The following is a 24122-nucleotide window of genomic DNA, read 5'->3' on the forward strand; positions in this document are numbered from 1 at the left end:
AAGAAATATGTCATGTTTTATTTGAACACATGTTTGTACTTTGACCTCAAATCAGTTTTGCAACCTCCCAATGCTTTGGGCTGGCTAACCGGCTCCGAGGCAGCTCCCAGTTCACTCCCCTTCCGCATCTGACCCTAGGCACAGTTACAGGACTCTACCATGTTGCAACAGCTCTAATGGGTCACACATACACATGCATCCCTGTGCACTCACTGTGACTGAAACCTGTAAAAATAATGGCAGAAATACCAGTGGGATCCCTGGAAGTCCAGCAGGACATGAGACCTTTTGCTACTGATAAAGCAATCCTCCACGCCACTTGTGTTGTCCAAGCCATGGAAGCAGCTTAAATCTCTGGGGTTGTTGTCTAATTGGCATCATCTTTCTAAATGGATAAAAATCAGTCATTTTGCTCATAACATGTGCTTCCCTGGGCTACAAGGTGTGTACACCCTTCTCCTGGTTAAACATCATTGGCTGCCCTTTGTATAGATGAGAACTAAGATTTTCTCATTAGCAGCTCTGCCATTAGAAGCTAGGGCTGCTCTACAAAGTCAAGCTCCCAGCACCTCTCCAGAAACAAGAGTAGAGAAAAACAAGGTAGCACACTGTTACTGCAATTCACTTTCATACAGGAGATGTGCAATCAGATACCAAGTTGAAAACAGGTGTTTAATACCACTGGGATCATATTTTAACCTAGAAGAGTGAAGCTATAAACAGCATACCCTTTTCAAACTCACCATCTCAACTGGAAGTGCATTTTGCACACAGCAGGGCGTTATTCACACATGACTGTATGTCGCATCCAGCTACAGTGCTTCCAGCTTGTGAAGTGCCACTCCTATTCTATGTTCCACTTATTTTTAAGTCTCATTATCCAGCTGTGTCAAAATCCTCTGGTTAAAGTCACTCCCTCAGAACATCAATTTTGTTGTATTTCTTCCAAACCCTAAATTGCAACCCAAAGGCCTCTGTTTACAGAAAGGCAACAAATACTGTAATGGGACACAGACAGGTATCACCATTGATTTTTCCATCAAAGAGTTAATTCCTTTGTTATTTGTCCCATATCTTGCTACAACACTGCAGGTTTTGTATACCAGTACTTTGGCACCTATCAGCTGCTCTGGCTTCTTTAAAGCTTTTGACAGATCCAGTTGGCCTTACCCAGAAACATGGCATGTAGTGATGGATGCCAGTTGCTGCTGTCATCCAAGAATCAATCAAGAACCTTTCAGGAAAATACCCTTGCTCATTTTAAGTATGGCTGGCTGGATATAGCAAGTCACTAATTTATTATGCATAAATGGAGCCAAAATATCCATACTTGGGTACTGCAGCCACTGCAAGCAAAATACTTCTCTTTTCATGAAAAAAAAGGAAAAAAAAGGGGGGGATTTTATGCTGAATTCATATTTCATGAACTCATGGTACCACCGGTTTGTAGGCCTGCCCAACAATCCCTATATTAAAAGGTTTAGTATTGTATACAAGGTTTAATATTGCACTAATGCTGATCTTTATGCCAAGGAGTAGCACAGACAGAAGACTTGGTGATTTTCTCCCCATTTCCTCTATTTTGCAGCAGCAGCACTGTACCCTTCTTCAAATACTAACTTCATGCTCTGCTGATGCTATCTCTTGCTCTTCAAAGAAAGACCTAAAAGAAGCCAACACCTTCCAGCACAATAATAGCTTTTTAAAAAAAAACCCAACCCCCCCCCCAAAAAAAGAGAAAAAAACCCCAAAAAACTCACCCCCCCAAAAAAACCCAAAGAAACAAAAGAAAACAAAGGACACCTCCCCAAACAAACAAAATCACACACACACAAAAAAAAACCCACAAAGAACCAGCAGAAACAAAAATAAAACCCCAAACAAACAAGAAACCCAATCAACCAACAATAACAAAACCATGAGTTAATAGGTGGCCCTGTTTCATGCTAAAAATCAATAATGGGTCTCCTGGGTGTGGGGGCTCTTTTTTCCTGTTAAACATAAACTAACCCAGTCTCCACATCCTGAGTATTTCTTTGCACACCATGAAGACTCGCACAGAACACAAACCAGAGAGAAATCCAACTCCTTAATTTGCAATATACTTTTGCAGCACCTCAGTAGGACATTTCATTATCCCAAACACACAACCTGTATCTGCTGCTCATGCAATGACCATCTTCTTTCTAGTACCCAGGTAGCAATCCAGAACAACGTATATGCTACTCAAAGACTCTAAAGATAAAACACAAGCCAGTTACCAAATAATCACTGCTTCTGTCTCCCTTTCCCTCCCCCCCAAATAACTGAGAGTATTCACAGCTTAAACAGCACTGATTCAGACATATTCACCTATCCAATACCTTATTAATAAGTATGATGTAGATTAATACTGACAATTTGGGCTTCAAATATCTACTTTCTCCATCCCATGGGCAAAAGGAACAACACTAAAGAGACAATAAGAAGCTATTTGTGAGGACCACAGGGTGTTTTATACCCAACATCCTGTGTCAGTGCAATGGGTGTTATCACCGCCTTACACATGGGTGAGCCGTGTGATCCCTTCATTGCAACACACATCCTCCTCTTGTGACATAGTGAGTGCTACGAGTTTACCTGGGTTCAAAGGATGACCCGACGAATTCCGAGCAGTAAAGGAGAAATGACGCTCAGGAAGCCTGGAGCCATTCATCACTAGAGGCTCAAAGAGCTTACTGGGGAAGTGCGTTTATATATACCTCCTTAGGCCCCTCCCAACAAGAAAGGGGAACATACAGCAATGCCAACACAGGCACAAGCTGGTTTTGGAATTAACTCAAAAAATCTAACTGTACTTACATGATCCAACTGTGATAAACACGTTGCCAAACCCTATTTTCAGGCACTGGCCCTTTACACCTGGTTTTTATAACCTTAACCTCTTTGATGCATATGAGAAACAAGAAAGGATAAAGACCAAAATGCTTGCTGCTTAGCACAGGTTTTGTGCTCCAGGCCCACAAGGCTTGGCTGTCCCACAGAGCAAGCATGTAATGTTTCCGGTGGGAAGCATCATTTGGAGAAGCAAAGGGACAGAACACAAAACATGGGAAGGTAACAAAAAAGAAAATATTAGAGAATGTTACAGAACACCAGCACCATCTTCTACTTCCATCTGCTTGTTTCAAGATGGGACCCTTGATTCATTTATGGGTTTTCCCTCTGGTGAACACAGACTGGGAATTTCCTCTAGTTCAATTTATTCCTAAAGGAAGTACAAGCATCAGCTCTCTGTAAGCATTAAAAATGACAGCCTGGTCTTTCCACCAGGACCATTAAAACTCTGCTTCCCTGTATGCACATGCCCCCAAAAGATCAGCATTTACTGAAATACCAATTGATGGCACTTCTTACATGTACACTTTCCTACAAGTTCCTGCATTTGTGTCTGACTACAATGCCAAGTGCCAGCTTGAACATGGACTTGGAATAATTTCATCCTGCTCCCACCAAAGCCAAATCTCAGCAGCCTTGGCCACAAAAGGCATTGTGCACCCAAGGCACAAGCTGAAGCCCGTTTTCTAGCACATTTTGAGTTCTGCTTAGGTGCAGCATATATCTACATCAGATGAGGCTTGATGCATATCAATTTCTTAGTCTCTTCAGGAGTTATGTACTTCAGAAGAATAAACACACAGATTTTATTTGCAAGTAAGTAGCAGATCTCATGTCAACTCACTTTCTACTGATAGAGTTAGCTGTAATGACCAAGGGTATGTCCACAGCCTATATATAGCCTTACTAGAGAAACTACTAGGAATTGTCTCAATACTAAAAATCCCTAGAAGTATATTTATGTTGTAAATATACTATGCTACAGCATACACAGAGCAGCAACTGCTGAATCAAGCCATGGCCAAATACCTTCTCCCTGGCATTCATAAAATACATTTTAGCTGGCATTTACTGTGTTTACACTTGTATTTCTTTTCCTTAGACCAGTCACAACAGAAAGGCTACATACATCTTTTCAAAACCTACACAGGAGACCAACACAGCACTGAACCTAATTAGTACTGATCCTGCAAGTCCCTGTATGATCAAAGCATAAAAGATACCCTGCTGCCTCTTGTTTATTCCCAAAGGATTATGCAAACTCAGAAATAACTGGAGCTGACTCTGTGCAAGCTGGGTGGAGTAGATGTGTGTATCTAATTGTAGACACCACCATCCTTCCTGTGCTCTCAGAGTCCTGAGTCAAAGAAACTCCTTGTTTCTTTTTAAAGACTTTCTTAACTATTCCCACAGGATGACGTTACTTGGATATTATTGTGTTGCACGCTATGACTTCCTAGAGTAAGGAATTAGTTTCTTCCCAATCCACACAAAAGAGAACTAATCCAGAACAGTATTTCTAGACCTTCTGCTGACTGTTTAATGCTGTGTTTCATAAATATCTGTCAGAGGTTTTACCCCTGCAGTTACAGTTCACAAAAACACAATTCTGTAAGGAGTTTAAAATATCTAACAGGGACTACAAAAGGGTAAAGGTAAATACTTGAGCTTTCTAGAGAGGTGGACTTGCTTCCTTTCCTGTTTATTTATGCAGTAACTGTTAGATTTGCTTGATGATTGGCATATCTGCAAAAACACAGTGCTAAAACATGCTCAGCTTCACACTGTGCTCTCAAAAAACCTCAAGCCTCAACGTAGTGTTGCTTTCTGTGTCTTTTACAGCTCACAAGTAGCAATGAGTAGCAAAGGAAGCTTCAGACCGCAGAAAACTTCTACTTAAACCAAACGAGCCTTATTTTGCAAACCATCTTACAAGCAGAATATAGATTATTCAACCTACATCTTGATAAAATTATCATCCAAATTCATTATTTTAGATTTAAACTGAGCACATGTTGTGGTTTAAGCCCAGCTGGCACCCCAGAAGCACACAGCTGCTTGCTCCCCCCCCCCCCCCTTTCCTCCCCCCACTCCCAGGGGGATGTCCTGCTGAACCCAGGACAATACAATAAAAATGGAAAGTCTTGGTAAGGTCTTGAGAAGCCAGAGCTCCAAATTGCTCAGAAAGCCTGAGATGAGTTGAAATTCAATTTTACCATACTGAATGTAGTGCAGTAACAATATTTGGAGGATGAGAAGAAAAAGCCTGTCTGCATCACCCATGTAAATCACTGTAATATTAACTTTGCAGCAGTACCTTTCAAATGTGTGTGAGGGGGGACAAGAAGTCCCTAAGCACTGATGCTGCGCATGCGAGCACTGGTGAGATCCGCTCTTGCTGGATTACCGAAGAAACATTGTCTTTAAACCTAAAAGTGTTCATCAACTTGTTTCACAGGTCCTATCTAAAATACTAACTCAGTGTTGAGGGCAGAGGTGTTAAACACAACACTGTAATTGAAACTCACAGTTTTGTGCAGCTGTTTGTCACTGGGTTAAACAGCAAAAGGCCTCTTTCCTTCACAGGCTTCTGGTCCTTCCCAGGTGTCATGGTTTGAGCATGTTTTGAGGGTGTTTTTGTTCAAGGTTTTTTCCAGCCAGGGGGAGTCTGGGAGGAAGGAGAGACAGGACACCTGACCCAGGCTAGCCAATGAGGTATTCCATACCATAGCACGTGATGCCCAGGATGCATACTGGGAAAGAGAAGGCTGGAGGGTAGAGCTCTGGAGAAAAATGGAGGAGGGAGCACATGGTGCTCGGCCGGGCAGGGTGGAGTGAGTTATGGGTCGGTGGCTGGTGGGGTGTTGTATTCTTTTCACTTGCTGTTTGCTGTATCATTATTATTTGTAGTAGTAAATGGCAGTAGGGGTTTTGTGTTATGCCTTAGCAATTAAACCGTTCTTATCTCAATCCGTGGGGGCTACATTCTTTGGATTCTCCTTCCTAACTCTCCGGGAGTTGGGGGACTTGGTTTAAACCACGACACCAGGTGATAATTTTCTGTCACTCTTTACAACCCTTCCCCCCTTCTCACTGAGAAGAAAGGAACACTACCTTCTGTGTTTGGTTTTGGTTTAGCTAAGAGATCTCTTCCAAAGTGAAGACTTCTGCAATGTCAGAGGGCATATATATAGACACAGGGCAAGAGGAGGGAAAAAAGAAAAATACAGCCCTTCTGTATATACTCAGTTACATTACAAAAGATGCCAAGTAAAGTCTCAAAAGTCTTGATTTTTCTAAAGCCACATGCACAATGTTGACTCAGACACTAAAGCCAGGTTGAATGATCAAATGAAAATATTTCATCCATCCAATAATAGGAAGTTCCTCACATATTTCTGGTTTTGCCAGAAGACATGCTATTTCTGCTTGGCAAAGACTGCCATCCTGGCAGCTCACACACATTTTTGCATGTCCAACTAAACTTCAGGAAAGCCACCTTTGAAATCTGCTGAAAAACAACACAGCATGGCAGAAGTTGGTTGATATTCAAGGATCACCTGCTACAAGCTCAGGAGTCCTGCATCCTGACGAGAAGGAAGTGCAGCAGCAGGACCAGGAGATCCCCCTTGGATGGATAAGGAGCTGCTGAGGAAAATTCAAAGGGAAAAAGAGGGTTATAAAAGGTGGAAGCAAGGACAGGCAGCCTGGAAAGAATACAGGATGTTGTCCAGGAAGCTAGGGACCAAGTTAGGAAAGCTAAGGCCCAGTTAAACTTGGCTAGGAATGTTAAAGATAACAGGAAGGGATTCTACAGGTACACTGCAAATAAAAGACAGACTGGGGACAATGTAGGCCCCTTCCAGAAGCTATCAGGAGAACTGGCTTCACAGGATTTGGAGAAGGCTGAGGTTCTTAACGACTTCTTAGCCGTGGTCTTCACTGGCAAACGCTCTGACCACACCACCCAAGCCTTGGAAGGCAGACACAAGGACTGTGAGAATGAAGACCTTGGGCCCACTATAGGAGAGGATCTGGTTGGAGACCATCTTAAGAACCTGAACGTACACAAGTCCATGGGACCTGACAAAATCCATCCACAAGTCCTGAAGGAGCTGGTGAACAAAGTTGCTAAGCCACTGGCCATCATATTTGAAATATCATGGCAGTCAGGTGAAGTTCCCAACTACTGGAAAAAGGGAAATATAACCCTCCTTTTCAAGAAGGGGAAAATGGATGACCCAAGGAACTATAGACCAGTCAGTCTCACCTCTGCCTGGCAAAATCTGGGAGCAGATTCTCCTGGAAGGCATGCTAAGGCACATGAAAAACAACAAGGTGCTTGGTGACAGCCAACATGGCTTCACTAAGGGGAAATCCTGCCTGACCGATCTGGTAGCCTTCTATGATGGGGCTATGGAACTGATGGACAGGGGTGGAGCAGCTGATGTCATCTACCTGGACTTGTGCAAAGCATTCAACACTGTCCCACATCACGTCCTTGTCTCTAAATTGGAGAGACATCAATTTGATGAGGGACCACTCAGTGGATAAAGAACTGGATGGATGGGCATACGCGAAGAGTTGTGGCCAACGACTCAACGTCCAGCTGGAGACCAGTAACGAATGGTGTCCCACAGGGATCAGTGTTGGGACTGGTCTTGTTCAACATCTTTGTCGCTGACATGGACAGTGGGATTGAGTGTGCCCTCAGCAAGTTTGCCGATGACACCAAGCTGTGTGGTTTGGTTGATAACGCTGGAGGGAAGGAATGCCATCCACAGGGACCTTGACACGCTTGTGAGGTGGGCTGATGCCAACCTCATGAAGTTTAACCATGACAAGTGCAAGGTCCCACATCTGGGTTGGAGCAATCCCAGGCACAGCTACAGGTTGGGCAAAGAAGAGATTCAGAGCAGCCCTGTGGAGAAGGACCTGGGGGTGTTGGTCAATGAGAAAATGAACATGAGCCGGCTTCAGTGTGTGCTCACAGTCCAGAAAGCCAACCGTATCCTGGGCTGCATCAAAAGGAGCATGACCAGCAGGTCGAAGGAGGTGATCCTGCCCCTCTACTCTGCTCTCGTGGGACCTCACCTGGAGTATTGTGTGCAGTTCTGGTGTCCTCAACATAAAAAGGACATGGAACTGTTGGAACAAGTCCAGAGGAGGACCACGAGGATGATCAGGGGACTGGAGCACCTCCTGTATGAAGACAGGCTGAGAAAGTTGGGGCTGTTCAGCCTGGAGAAGAGAAGGCTGCATGGAGATCTCATAGCAGCCTTCAGTATCTGAAGGGGGCCTACAGGGATGCTGGGGAGGGACTATTCATTAGGGACTGTAGTGACAGGACAAGGGGTAATGGGTTAAAACTTAAACAGGGGAAGTTTAGATTGAGTATGAGGAGGAAGTTCTTTACTGTAAGGGTGGTGAGGCACTAGAATGGGTTGCCCAGGGAAGTTGTGAATGCTCCATCCCTGGCAGTGTTCAAGGCCAGGTTGGACAGAGCCTTGGATTGATATGGTTTAGTCTGAGGTGTCCCTGCCCATGGCAGGGGGGTTGGAACTGGATGATCTTGGGGTCCTTTCCAATCCTAACTGTTCTGTGATTCTATTCTAAGTAATATGAGAGGTTCCTGGAGTGCACTGGTGACAAAGACATTTTCCTAACAAATGGCTCAGGGAGCCAACCTCTGTTGGACCTCATACTTCCAAACAAACAAGAACTGCTCAAAAATGTGAACATCATGGCAGCAACCATGAGATGGTAGAGTTTAGGACCCAGAGAGGAAGGAGCTGGGGAAAAGCTGCATCACAGCCCTGGACTTCTGGCAGTATACTTTGGCATCTTCAAGGCTGTGCTTGAAGAATCCCACGGGATACAGCCTTGCAGAGGAGTCTGGAAGAGCTGGTTCATATTAATGGACCATCTCCTCCAGATTGAATAAAAGTCCATCCCAACAAGCAGGTAATCAAGCTGAGGAGGCCTACACAGAGGAGCAAGGAGCTCCTGATCAAACCCGAGTTCAAACAAAGTGCATCAGCAGGGACAGGTGACCCAGGAGGAATGTGGGAACACTGATCATGCAAGGATGGGGTTAAGAGAGCCAAAGCCCATCTGGAGTTGAATCTGGCAAGAGATGTGAAGGGTGAATGTAAGACTGACCTTCAGGAATTGCAGGCCCCTGAGACCACAGAGGAAGTCCAGAGCAAGGAACCCTTACTTACCCTTTTGCTTAGTCTTAGTAGAAGAGGAGCAAGTTAGGGAACAGTAGACTGGACATACATCATTCCATGGTACCCAAGGGGATGGACCCATGTGTGCTAAGGGAGCTGGCTGATACCACTGAGAGGGCACACTTGATTATGTTTGAATAGTCAGTAGCAACTGGGAGATGTTCCAGATGATTGGAGGAAAGCAAATGTCACTCCTGTCTTCAAGAAGGGCAAGGAAATGGATCTGAGGAACTACAGGTCAGTTAGCCTCACTTCATCCTTGGGAAAGAGCAGCTAATGCTAGAAACAGTTCCAGGCACTTGAAGGACAAGAGGGTGTTCAGGAATAGTCAGCATGGATTTATGAAGAGGAAGGAATAAAGAAATCATGTTTGACCAGCCTGACCTCCTCTTACAATGAAACAACTGGTTTGATGGATGAGGGGAGTGCAGGTGATGTTGCCTGTCTTGACTTCAGCAAGAGTTGCAACACCAGCTCTTACAACATTCTCAGAGAAGCTGGAAAAGTATAGACTAGACAACTGGGCACTGAGGTGGACTGAAAACTGGCTGAATGGCCAGGCTCAGAGGGTTGTGATTAATGGCACAAAGTCCAGCTGAAGGCAAGACACTAGTGGCATAACAAGGGCTTGATAGGAGAGCCAATATTGTTTAACCTCTTCATTAACAAACTGGATGACTTGCAGAGTGTACTCTCAGTGAGTGCCGATGACGAAACTGGGAGGAGCAGCCAGTACACCAGATGATCGCATGGCCACTTGGATGAACTTTGACAGGCTGGAGTAAAGGGCACACAAGAACCTCATGGTGTTCAAGTAAAAGAAAGGCAAAGTCCTTCACCTTTGGAAGAATGACCCCAAGCACCAGTACAGGTTAGAGGCTGACAGACTGTAAAGCAGCTTTGCAAAGAAGAACCTGTGGTTCTGGATGACAACAAGGTACCATAAGCTAGCAATGCACCCTCGCAGCAAAGAAGGCCACCAGCATCCTGGGCTGCATTAAGAGGAGTGTTGCCAGCAGGTCAAGTGAGGGAATCCTTTCCCTCTGCTCAGCACTGGTGAGACACACCTGAAGTTCTGAGCCCAGTTCTGGACTCAGTGCAAAACAGCCATGGACATACCGGAGAGAGTTTGGCAAAGGGCCATTAAAATGACTAAAGGACTAGGAGGAAAAGCTGAGATTGCTGAGACTGTTCAACTGGGAGAAGGCTCAGGAGGGATTTTAATCAATGTATACAAATGCCTGAAGGGAGGGTGCAAAGAGCAAAGAGCCAAGCTCTTCCCAGTGGTGCTCTGTAGCAGGACAAGATGGCAAAAACTGAAACACGCTGGACCATAAGGAAAAAACAAAATTGTTTTACTGTGAGAGTGGTTGAACACTGCACCAGATTGCCCAGAGAGGTTTTGGAGCCTTCATCCTTGGAAATATTCAAAAACCGACCAGGCATGGACCTGAGCAATCCTCTCTAGGTAACCCTGCTTGATGAGGGCAAGCTGGGCAATATGACTTCCAGAGGTCCCTGCCAGCCTGAACCAACCTGGGATTCTGTGATCATTTTGCCTGTCCATTTGCACACCCACCACTTACGATAAATACAAGTATTCAGAAGAAGCATCTCAGTCCTAAGGTACCCCCAATGGCAGAAACCCATAGTATCACAGTGCTGACTTGACAGATCTCACACCAGCTCAGCAGAAAACAACTAAAATGTGCTGCATCTCCCTCCCTCTTGAGTTTGAGGTTCAGTTTCCCATAGCTGCTAGCTCACCATTGCTATGGTTTGGCTCAAATTCTACTTTCTCAATGCAACAGAGGGGTCAGAGACTGGAAACATTAACAGGCCATTAGGTGTTTTAGACTGCCTGTTATTATCATATTCCCTAAAGCTCTTACAGTCTTCATCTCCAAGTTCTGCTTTAAAACAACCCCTCAGCTCTGCAGATGCTCTGTATCACCTCTAAAAAACAGAGGATGACTCTCTTCTTTTGTAACAAAGCAAGAAGTCAGACACTCTAGGTTTGCTAACTAGAATCTTCACTGACTTGGCAGATTATCTACTTATTGCTGGTGTAAGAGAACAGAAGTCCTAAAGATTTTGATTTTAAGGTCAAAGAGATAAAAGTTGTTATTTCTTTAAGTCTCCAACATACCCTGTTCCCACAGCTGGAGGTGGTGTGGCAAAGAGGCCACTGGCAGTTACCAGGGACGGAGGGAAGTGCAAAACTAATCCTATCTACTAAGATTTCACCCTAAAAAGAAGTTCAAGAACAAACAGTCTCCATGTGGCATTTAGTTTTTTTGTCCAAAAGCTCAAGATAAAACATGTTTCTGTCCAACCACTGTCCAACATTCATCTTGACTGGTTCTCAGTTTAGCACACTTCCTCCTCTTTTACCTCTTTCTGCTGAGGTGAGCACGCTGGAGGGCTGAGCAGGCTAAGAGTGAGAGCACAGCTGAGATCTACCATGACAGCTGCCACATTTGTGGCCAGAGCACTTGTGGTCTCTTCACACAGCAAAAAACAACACTACAATTTTAAACTGACCTAGTGCATGCATTTGTTTCACAGGGATTTAAAGGGCATCCACAATCCTGGCTTCTTGCCATGGGTATTTTTCAACTTTCACCTTGTGTCATCAAGTCTAGTGCTGAGATCCATAGAACATGCTAGGTCACAAGGGACTTCTGGAGGTCAGCTAGACCTGTCCCTGCTCCAAGCTGGGCTATCTCTGCAGCAAGGTCAAAGGGACATTTTCTGGTAGGGTCAATGGTTCTGTTTCACAATGGAGCTAGGGAAGGTTTTTACAGATTATCAATATGCAGCTGCCAAGCCAGATTTTAGTGTTGCACAAGATATGGACAAAGAGACAGCCTAGAAACAACAAATTCACTGTACTGATCTCCTGGTCCTAACAGGGGCTTAGCCTCCCACCTCACTTACAGTTTTGTCTTTAAAAATCCCACAGCTGTGAAAATGGAAATTAGACCAGCATCTAAAAACACAAAAGCAACTCTTCCTAATGAGGCTAGAGTTAGTTTCTTTACACTTGCAGCACTCCTAGCACACAGGAAATCCCATTTAGATGGTACTTTTCTCTTGGGTGGTATAAGCTACTCTTTCTTACTGAATTAAAGGCAGTAACACAGAACCAACTAAACACAGAAATAGCTACAGAATCCTCCCTGGATTTACGAGGAAAAGGGACAATGCTAATTACCTAAGCCTAAATCATCTCCTCACTGCTATAAAAACATTAGCAACTCTGTCTTTATAATATACATTGGCACTGTGGCACTGTGGTTTTATTAAATTGGAGATTTTGGTTCTCATGAAAGGAGCTGGAGTGGTAGCAACCCCAAACTCTGTCTCCCCTTAGAAAGAGTGAAGATAGGTTGCTCTCCATAACCAAACCGTTCTTGGTTACTCCAAGTCAATTAATCTGCCACTTTATCTCACCACTAGAAGCCACCAACACAAGGAAGCCATCCAACTTAGGCTGTAGACAATGGTGACAAGCCTCAGAGGGACTGCTATTTATATCTAATATTGCCATAAGCTACTTTAATGAACAGTATATTTTCTTGCCTGAAGGCTAGTAACACTGAGCATATACATTTGTTTCATCTTTTCTATACTCTTGGCATTCTGTTTAGGTAAAAAGGAGCTCAGAGTATTTCCAGGGAATACCATGTAACAGGTGTCAGGGCTATTTACTGATTAAAGGACACACTTGGGTCCAGACACATTAACATGCATGCAAAGCCAGCTGCCTTCCATAGTAATAGAGGGGCTCCTCTATAAGAGCCACATTCAAGTTGTGAGACACCAGTAGACTGCATCTGGCATTCCAACACAGTGGTTGCTGCAAAACAAAGTGGGATACTAGAGTGTTGAGGACATTACTGGTTTGTCAAGTCAAAGCAGGCTGTGCTGCTGTTGCTAGTACACAATAACAAATGTTTTGCTGAAATTTCAGGGGTCTCTGAGGAAAAAAAAAAGAAAAAAGAAAACAACACAACCACAAAAACAAAAGGGGGGTTGGGTGCTGGGAAGGGAGCCAGGACTCCATCCTCCCCAAAGCAGCAGGTGTGTAGTTGAAACAGCTACAACCTGCCCCCCACATGTATCTTCTGAGTGGTCCTGAATCAGAAAAGCATAAACTCATGCCCAAGGCACATCTGTATTACCAACACAGGGGTTCATGAATGGTGAACAACATAAACCCAACATAGCACAGACAGCCTTTTCACTATAGGCTAATCCAACGGGAACATCGCTATAGTTCTGGATCGTTCACTTAGTGACAAAAACAACTGTGTTACTTCCTTAAATACACAGTGAAACAGGACAGCATGACTAAGATGGACACAGCAGCTTTTCCTCCTGGTAAAAAAGACTTTGTGATCAGTGATGCTATAAACTCAAGATGATTTTGGCAGAAAAGACCTACATTATTTCTTAATTTCTTGCAATACAAAGATGTTCACCTCTGACTCACTGCACTGCTTAGTCGCTCTTCCTGTTAAGAGTAAAGGAAAATTCTTCCTGAGTAAAGGAAAATTCAAGTTTCAGAGCCATTATGCATCTCTAAAATAAAATGGTAAAAAAAGGGCAAAAACCTAACAAGTCCTGGTGGACTCCCCAGTGCTACACTGAAGAACTGTGCTTATCTGGCTTGTCTCCAGCACTCAAAGACGGACCACAGCCTTTCAGGGCTTACAGTGTTAAATGAAAGCTGACTGCAGAAAATTCATTGCTAAAAGCTTACTAGCAGTTGCCATTCTAATTTTAAGCCAACAAAAAAATAAGACTAAAAGCCAAGAGCCCATAAAATCCATGTAGGGATTCTCTCCTACCTATGCTGTTTCAAAAGTAATTTTGAGATTCAGAAATATTTTTTATTTTACCTTTTTTTAAAAAAAAACACTGTTTAACTTCCTGTTAATGCTTGGAAGCATTAAATTACACTATAGCCTCAGACCAGACTATGTAAGAAAGCAAACCTCTTAGAAAGGAAGGAGACATGGAATCCTATGGGAAATAACAGTTTCCAACACAAATATTTCACCAGTATTATAATCCATACTGGGGAGCAGAAATCCCTGTTTATCTGTATTTCTGTGTTGAAAGGGATTCTAGGAATACAGAGGAGTACCCCACAGCACTGTATGCTGTATAAGCCTTTCTTCAGGCTCATATGGGCTCTGTCAGGCCCTGCAAAGCTGTTTTACTCATCCAGCCTATCCAGAAGGGTTAAAAAATAAAAAAATCCCCAAACTTCCCCTAAACCCTTAATTGCATCTTCACACATCAAAACCAGACACACTATCATGGTTCAACAATAACTTTCCTGTCCAGGCCTACTCCTTCCACTTCTACCAGCAGAACAGACCATAAGAACTTCAACAGAGGCAACTGCTCAAGCCTACCTTGTGCAGGCCAGACTGCCCAATATTCATACCAGAAGCTCCCAGATAGACTTGTGCAGCTGATATTACATGCAGATGCTCATCATGGTGGTACATGAGGTCATACCATAGACCAGAGCTATTCCAAGATCTCCAGGTAGAAGCACAGATGCAGATCTTCTGGACAACAGATGTGTTCTTCCTTATTTTTTTTCCATAAAGGTAATTCCTTAGGTGCAACCCAGACACCCAGTGGTGTGCTCTGAACAGTTAGGAGGCCAACAGGAAAGAGAAGAAAAAGAGAACAAAAAAAACAAAAAAGCCAGACTCTTGGGCAAGCAGCTGCCTGCAAAGATAAACTTCACTTGTGGAGAGTCCCTACTGTTGCCAGGAAAGGCTTTCCCCAATAATCCTGACCATGTCCAAAAAACGCAGTGAAAGCAGTATTTCTGGGTCCCTTAGCTCTGGCACTCTTGGCTGTACTATAGCCTACAGTCTTCTCTCCTTCCAAACTATTATTAGTCTAAGTAACACACCCTTAATTTATCTTCCCTCTTGACCCTACAAGCTCACCACAGACTGATGGGAGTCCCATAATCTGAATGATGTGCCTTTCCATACTTTATGTCAGACTCTTCAATTTAAGCCAGATATGCTGCCTGTTACACTAGCTGCTACTTGTTTTGTTCTATCTGCTATGTGAACAATCATTTCCTTGTAAAATAAAAGCTAAATTCCCCCACTGCAAGTCTGCAGGGTGTGCATGAAGGCAAAGCAATGACAGGTGATCACTTTCCCCTTGACCTGCTCTGAAGAGAGCAGTAGAGTTTCTTGAGCTCAGAAAATGGACTGTTCTTTGTGGAAATCATCCCTGCCTGTATGAGTCCAAAGAAGTCTTCTCCTCATCTCACTACTCCAAAAGGTGACAGGTAGCCCTCTGCCTTTCTCACCCAGGTGCCCCACACTCTCTTCCTTGGATATCCTTAAGGCCTTGAATAAAGCACAGGGACAGTATAAGAAGTATGGGAACCTACAGATCCTTATGGGATCTCTACACAGCCATTTTGCAGCTAGACTCAACTACAGAAACAACACAGACTACTCAGGGGCAGATCTACTGGACTCGATGGAAGAATACTGGGATACCTGCGACTTCGACATCTCTAAACCCAGAAGCACTGCACACTATTCCCAATTTCACAGCTGCTCCCAGCGCCCACAGTGGCACTACTACAGGAAACCATCTAACAAGATGATAACGCTGGGACTTACAGAACTGACTGTTCCACTCTGAGATTTTCCTCTGACACAGTATTTCTTACAAAAGGGAAGAGACCATCCTTTCCCCCAGAGAACATCAGCACAGGATGAGCTACTGAGGACATATTTTGGCTGGTTTTGAGGGCTCTTCCCGCCCTTTTTATTTTTAACCATAAACCTATGTACCCATATCTCCAAAAACAAAAAGCTACATCAGACAAAGACCTTCACAACACAGCAAAAACTTAAGTACATAATCAATACAAAAGCGCTTTCTCACCCAATAATTCAAAACCTCAACAATACCAATGAAGTGAATTAAATCTTTACATGAGCTTATGTCAGTAGATGCAATACCAGTTCAAAGCTACCTACATGGAAAGTTACAGCTACTTGTTGGGGAAAAAAAAAAAAGAGTGCCTGCTGCTCTCAACTTTTCCTCAATTAACACAGGGATCTTAAATTTAATTTGACACATGTCACAGTCCTCCTCTCCCCAACTCCAACTCTTCTAACTATCACTGTCATCTCCGGTTTCCTCAGGTGAGCACCCTGTTTCTGTACAACAGGTCTAAGACTTTATAGCAGTGGCATAACAGTATTTTGCTCAAGATTATATAGAGGAAATAGTTTATTGTTAACCATTTCAAGATGGACTCAGAGTCAGCAGTTTAGCATGTAAAAGCAATCACATGAATCTTATGAAACAGCTGGTAAGTGTGAGCAGCAGGAAATACTGGAGGTAAAAGGCACAAAGCTTTTGTTGGGAAAAAGAAGCAGCTTGACTTGCAAGGTGGCTGATAGTTTTTAACCTTATCTAGATGAAGCTATAATCCAATCATCTTATTTACCTATTAAACATCCCACACTTAAAATTATTAAAATGGCGAACGTCTGGTTACAGGGTAGCAGTCCTCTGACATCTAACCTATGTCCACACAAATATTCCTGTATTCAAAGGACATTAAACCACCTGCCTCTGATTTTCTGTCCTGGAAGGCAAACTTGCTATTATTGGCTTTAATAATCTTTAGTTGTGGACTTCAAACTCCTCACCTTTCTTCTGTGTTTCCAACACAGTCACCAGTTGCATACACTTAATATTTGTATTACAGCAGCTTGCCACATCATACTTGTATTATGCGGATTTCTTTATCAGGATTCCTTCTCCCCTACTGCCACAAAAGCCTGGCCTGTTTGGGAAGGGTTCCTGAACTCTCTCTGCTTCCAACTAGCACTTGCAAGGTCAACTGTATCATCCAAACAAGAACAAAAAACAAACCAAAAAGCATTAGATTATTTTTTGGTACTGACCAGGCTAAAAAGCTACCACCAGCAGATTCTATTGAATGAATCATTAATTCTACCTTTTTTATTAGAAGTCTTTCATAAATGTAGGTGTTCGCTCAGGAGACACCCTCACAGACACGCACAAATGTACTCTCAAACAGTTCTTGCATACACAGTCATCCTCAAAGGTACAGCAGTTCTTCATACCACTAAGTCAAAGCTACTGTAATCAGTAACTAAAAGGCAGACCAAGTGCTTTTTCTGCCTAAGCAATTTATGCTTAAATCATCATAATCTATGTAGAAAATGCAGGGGAAAAAAAAAGTAAAGTATGACTTAATAAACTTTTGCTGATTCCTGCTGCAAACAGGCTTGCTTTTTCCTGCAATTACAGAAGAGGAATTTTTCCCCCCCCACTACTTTCAGTTGCCACAAGCAGCCTATTGTTTGGATTTAACCATGCAGCACTCTGAAGCATACCCACAGCTCAAGCTAGCACCACGGTCTGCACGTAACTAAAAATTAAACAGAAGGCAATTCAGTCCCATTACAATAAGAACAGTGCTTTGTACTGAATACTTGTTCAGAGCAGAGATACATATCCTGCTGGGCACAGCTAGAGAAGACAGAGCCCATGCATACCAGAAAAGCCTTTCCATACATCCAAATAATCCAGGTGCCTTTAGGTATGTTGTATATCAACTGACAGTTTAGTACTCTCTCAAGAGCAAACATCAAGCAGATCAATTGCCCCAAATCCAGGAAGCCAAAAAATTGGTCAAGATAACATCTCTATGCCTGTCATCCTCTCCTCCTCCCCCAAACACCACAGTCACATCCTCTTTCATTCAAAAACTGATTCCAAAGCTGTTGGACACACCAAAATGAGTCATCCCTGTGCACTGGTACCTTAACTCTGAAAACTCCTGCTTTATCCTTGGAACTGAAATGCCATAAGCTCACTTGTAGCTCCAGCAACTGCAAATGGAAATCCTGCCACATTGCAGAACTTCACCACAGTCTCCTCTCCAGCAGCACATGTGAACTACATGCAAGCAAAACTACCTTTCTTTTTTCCCCAATAATAAATCTGGTTTCTGAAAGCTGTTGCCTACCATAAAACAAAAATAAAATCAGCAGGGGAGAGTTTAGCCAGACTTGCATTGCTTTAGCAGGGTTTGCACCAGCTGTGCTGTAAGATATTTAGGAAACATACTCAAAAGAGTTTGGAAACAGAGTGCAAGAAATTCAAGGTCTCTCATGCAAAGACTATACACTCTGCTTAAATTGGGTGAGGAGCTACTGTATTTGCAGCCTTGAGTTTCAGGATGACCAGATCATACCACTACTCTTTTAATATAATAAAGTCTGCAGTGCATGTTTAGGCATAGAAAATGGGTTTAAGTGACACTTTTTTTTTAATAATCAGAAATCTAAAGAATATGAGCATTATCTGAATACACAACCAAGAGCTTTTCTTGGGAGATGTGTCGGATATTTCTAATTAAGATGCATCCAGTAACTGCATATAACAATCACAGGTTACAAAAACAGCTGATGGGAGGGGAGAGGGAGAGGGAGAGGGAGAGGGAGAGGGAGAGGGAGAGGGAGAGGGAGAGGGAGAGGGAGAGGGAGAGGGAGAGGGAGAGGGAGAGGGAGAGGGAGAGGGAGAGGGAGAGGGAGAGGGAGAGGGAGAGGGAGAGGGAGAGGGAGAGGGAGAGGGAGAGGGAGAGGGAGAGGGAGAGGGAGAGGGAGAGGGAGAGGGAGAGGGAGAGGGAGAGGGAGAGGGAGAGGGAGAGGGAGAGGGAGAGGGAGAGGGAGAGGGAGAGGGAGAGGGAGAGGGAGAGGGAGAGGGAGAGGGAGAGGGAGAGGGAGGAAGGAAGTTTCTTCACCTAACAAGTTTCTAGCAACAAACCCTGGGTGAGCTGTAAGACCTGAAAGGCAAATTTAGCTTTGGGGAGAATTTTACCTCTAACACATGCTTGCAGGATATCTACATGTAGTCTGCTAAAACTTCGCAGATGAGCTTCAATATTCTGAACGGCAAACAAAGAGTAAAAGCCCCAACCAATGCTTCCTGCATGTTAAGAAGTTAGGGTAGGGAGTTTATAGTTTTCTGAGTGTGGTGGGGGTGTCAGTTTTGTATCAGAGTGGGGGCTGTTTGCTTGTGGTTTATTTTTTGGGTTAATTTAAAGGGTAGTTTACACTACCATGTGTAAATAATTTAGAGACTGAAAACACTGCAATCTAACCTTCACCTACATCTGAGCACAGCAAACCTAATCCCACAGTCAGGTTATGCTATTTGGTAGCAAAGCAAATGAGTTAAAAAACTAAGGAAAGGGAGAGTTACCATGGGATACCAAGATTCCTCACTTCTCTTGGCTCTTTTTGCGCCACGTGACATCTCAGCCATGAGTGAAGAACTCAGCAGATGGGACAGAAAAAAAAATCTAAAAAAGTCCCTTGATTATAGCAAAGTTTAGGCTTTTAAATTCAGTTGGCGAACTGCTTATTACTACAGAAATACAGACAAACAATATTTATCTATAAAACAAATCATCTGTAAATCTTTTGCTACTCGTGCAAGAAATACATGCTTTCCCTTCCAACAGTTATCATCTACATTTTTCAGTTCCTTACAGTAAACTTAGTCCAAGCACATTCAGAAATACTGCCCTTGCCATCTTCAGCAAGATCAGTTGCCTTCCTGAGGAAGCAAAGCAAGTCCATAGTTTCAACCTTGCTCAGAAATGCAGAAGCAGCCACTTCACACAACAGACACAAGCAGTCAGAGTTCAAGAAAGATCAGAAGAGCTACAAATCACTATGAATTTACTCTCAGCGTTATCACACAGGTTATTAAATCCACACCTTTGGATGGAGCCCACTGAACAGACTCTAATTTCCAAGATACCACAGTTTGGCAACACACCACTGCAAAGGTGCCATGTGCGTGTGCAGCATGTGAGCTGACCCCACCATATCCTTACCTATACTTTGATGTTCACCCCACACAAGTCAGTATAAATTTTTAAACACCTTCTGCACAAGTCTTGCTTCTCTACTCAAAATCATATAGTAGTTCAATGTTTGGTATTTTTTTTTCCTCCCCTTTTACTTCTAGCTGCCAATTTCTTTCCAGCACATCAAAACAGCTCTGACTCAAAGGATGCGATTCCACCTCCAGCCTCCTACACCTCCTAAAGCCTCTTAATACCCACACACTGCTGAGCACCAAATTCTCTTCAGAAATTTGGTCCTTTCATACAGCAGACAAGCAAACCCTCTCTGTAGTAAAAGCAAGGCACAGTGTAAGAAATCTTCACTCCCAAAGGCACCCCAGTGACTTCAGTGGTGCAATCCCAGAGTTTCAGCTCCACTCAAGTATTACATCATGCTGAAAATAGAGCTTCCAGGGAAATTCTGAAGCCTGTCTGCCTTCAGTGCATAACAATAAATAACCAATCAATACTCCAGGCACTAGCTGGCAAGCTGCCACTCCAACTTACCCAGCTATTAGCTCTCTCCTATTAGCTCCAGACTGCAAAACTTTGGTGAAGGAACACAGCACACTACCCAAGACAACTGCTGCTACAATCTGCTCTTAAACATCAACTTTTTATCACCCAAATGACTTGCTAATATGTGCCTGTTTCCCATTAGCTACCAAAACCAAGTAAGAAATCCCACATTTAATTTGCAGCTCCAACCTGTAGCCCCTGCAGTAGCATGCATCTATACGATGTGGCATTTGAAATCAGCTGAGCATTATTTATTGTCTACTTACAACATTAAGTTTCATAGTTCTGCAGCAAGTTTAACACAGATGGTGTTCCCTTTTTCAGATCACTGCTTTAGTAACTGTTCCCTGATGCAGGAGATACTGTCTTTAATAAGCCATGGCTAGGTTTTATCCAGGCTCCCTTGAGCCTCTTAAACTTTCAGCAACATCCTGCAGCAGGGAATACCACAGCATAACTGTGCACCACCCAAAGAAAAGCGTTATCTAAGGAAAAACTTTCCCTTGTTATAAGCTTGTTGTTTCCTTCTTTTATTTGACACTATTTTTTGAATGAGGAAGACCTGAGTACAGTCATCCTCTGCTCACACTTCACGTGACATTCCTCTTCTCACTTCCTCCACTCACAATCATTTCTTCTCTCTGCTATAGAGTCAAAGTTTATTTACCTCCTTTTATACAACAGCTGCTCCATGCCTTTGATTACAGCATCATCTTTTCCTGAACCTTTATCCAGAAAGGAGATGCAGGACAGGCATTCAAGACACAGGGAATCATAGAGAAGAGAGGGTGGGGGTTGGTTGATTGGTTTTTTACAGTAGCTTGCTATTCTGCTCTCTATTCCTTCACAAATAACATTAATTCATTTACTACTTTGACTTTAAAGTTATTTTCAGCGTTTGGATCTCCAATTTCAGAAGAAAAAAAAAAAAGTCCTCCCAAGTGCAGAACAAAACCCAAACCTAATTTTGCATCCTGCCAGTGCTGCACAAACAAGCATTACATTTCAGAGACAGGGAAGGGCCTGCAAAATGCAGTAATCTCTTAATCTCTCACAGTGGCTGTTTCCAAAACTTCATTTCAACCAGAGCAGCACAGCAATGCATTAATCACATCCCTGTGCATGAAGAAGCCTTTCTCCATCTTCTTGTTTCTCCCTAGTAAAGCACTCACACTCTGCTGCTCAGGCACATTGTGGGAACCACCCATTTCTTTTACATGTCCCAACCCAGTGTTCTCCACATCTTTGCAAAGCACCTCAACCCAATGGGCACCCAACTCCTCTTCCATGCCCAGACAATTAGATAAGCATTCTCCCCTCATCACATGTATTGCTGACCCCTACTCTGCACCACTATGCTCAGACTTACAGACACACAATGGATCTGCTGACAACTCAAGCAAGCCATGGAGAACAGGGAGCAAAACCATCAGTGCTTCACAGGTGCCAAACCCAAAAGAACAGAGAGGACAGTAGCAGTGGGAAAGCAGAAGCATGGATTTTGGGTTCAGAGCAGACAAGCATGAATTCAGAGCCCATGGGCTACATATAAAACAACAGGATGAGCATCCTGAGCTACCTGTGCTTTGTATTTATTATTTCCCAATTCAGTACCTGCAAAGTGACCCCTACTGAGGCCCATGGTGGAGTGGGGGGGGGGGGGGGATAAACACCTGCTTTTCTATTAGTAACCAATTGCTGCTTTACAGTTTCAGTGACCATGCATCACATACCAGACTGCTTTCCTCACCTACGCTGGACACATGCTTGTTTTCTCTTTTCATGCGGAATCAGAGCATCCCGTATTTTTTGTGTCATTAACAATCATAGTACACCAAGGGGCAGAGCTGTATCCTGAAATTCCTGCCTGCTACATAGGGTTTTTTTCACCAGTTTTCAGCACCTCAAACTCCTCCCAACAAAGGATGACAATGCATATCTGCTTTAACGTGACCATTTTCACTCCATCCAAAATTACTACAGGGAAGCAGATAATGGCTGAATATAAGAAATTTCCAGCTAAAACTAAAGAATCAGTGTAGAAACATTAAGAAAATAACCCTTAGGCAGGCAGTTTAGTGACAAAAAATAGGATTATGAATGCACAGATAACAAATTTCAGTTTTAGCATGCCTTTTCGCAGAGACAATGCATCTTGCACCCGCAGGAAGCAGCAGGATGCAGCCGAAAATTTGCTGTTCATGTAAGTTCACTTACAGAAATAATTTTCTAAGTCTTCAGATGTTGCCCTTGGCAAGGGTGTGGGGTAAAAATGAAGCTCTACCTTGGAACAGCCTGCCAGGTACTCCTACTGCACAGTTTTGGATGCTGGTTGAAACAGGCAGGAAGGATGGGTTAATTTTGCTTGTGATGATAACTAGGCTTTCATTCCATTAAGTATCTAGCACCCCACCTTGAGAAGAAAAAGAATCAACAGGTCCACAACAGACTTTCTTGGGTACCCCACCTGGAATTGCAAGTTTCAAAGGAGTTCTCACTTGTAGAATTCAAACTATATTATATGGTCTATGAAACAGCACTCCTCAGGCACTCAGGCTGTTGGATGCTCTGTTCCCTTCTTTTTTCAGTGAGCCACTCCTCTCTAGACCACTTGTCCATCCAATCCTCACACTGCACAGTGACACCCTCCTGCCCATCCAGAATACATTCCTGAACAGAGATACATGCCCACTGGCATGAGATTTTGACAAGCAGTTCTCCTTACAATAAGGTATCAAATCTTTCAATACCTGAATAACCTTGTCTCACTGTTCACCAAGTAGACTGCCATCCTAAAAGGTCTCAGTTATTTCACTGATACCTAACATATATCTTTCAGTGTGTTTGTGCTGCCTCTTTCTGAACAGAGAAATTTCAGCTGTCAGAAGCATCTTTTTCCAACACCCACTTCTCATCCAGGTCAAACCAAGCAAAATGAGGGTGAGGGACATGAAAAGAGTATTAGGGCAGTTTGGCAAGATGGGTATTAAATGACATGCAACAGCTCTCCAAAGCTATAGACAGAAAAGCCATGAATGTCACTCACCCTCCACTCCTCCTTCAAACTCCCTTATCCTGAACTCTTCATGTGCATTCTTTCTGTGTCAAGCTCAGTTCAACTCATTTTCATCTCAGCCTTTGGCCCTCACTGATGCCACTGCAAAGACTCTAGATACCTACTGAAAATCCAGTAAAACCATACTGTGCTTGGTTTTCCCTTCCAGAGGGGGCAAAGTTGCAAAAAACTGAGCACTGTCCTATAAACAGCAGAGAGGAACTCCCTTTCTTCACCTTAACCATGATACACATAGTACATGATGTCAGAAGAGCAAAAGGCTGATGGCTCCAATCCCACGCCAGCCAGAAGTACATCCCTCATACCACGCTCAGAGGGATGTACTTCCCATGAAACACCATTTTTAGGATGAGCCATGCCAAACTACACAGCACCCAAACACCACCAATTTAAGATTGCTGAATTCACGGTGCTGAAGGTCATCATAAGACAATTGACATCAGAGCTCTTGAAT

At 43.4% G+C, this 24122-nt stretch overlaps 1 protein-coding gene across 3 annotated transcripts in view; it reads right to left on the reverse strand.

The window, feature by feature from the left end:
- The window catches only part of SGMS1 (sphingomyelin synthase 1), a 103609-nt gene that overhangs the window by 42526 nt on the left and 36961 nt on the right, over window positions 1–24122 (reverse strand). The window contains exon 1 of one of the 3 annotated variants that reach the window (XM_031053322.2): window positions 2620–2634. The exons of the other annotated variants lie outside the window; for them this stretch is intronic. The gene's annotated coding sequence lies outside the window, so the exon portion shown is untranslated. Of the gene's footprint in view, window positions 1–2619; window positions 2635–24122 lie in introns of those variants that run through there. 3 annotated transcript variants of the gene reach the window in all.

This window comes from Melopsittacus undulatus, chromosome 4, assembly GCF_012275295.1.
Source record: "Melopsittacus undulatus isolate bMelUnd1 chromosome 4, bMelUnd1.mat.Z, whole genome shotgun sequence".
Lineage (NCBI taxonomy): Eukaryota > Metazoa > Chordata > Aves > Psittaciformes > Psittaculidae > Melopsittacus > Melopsittacus undulatus.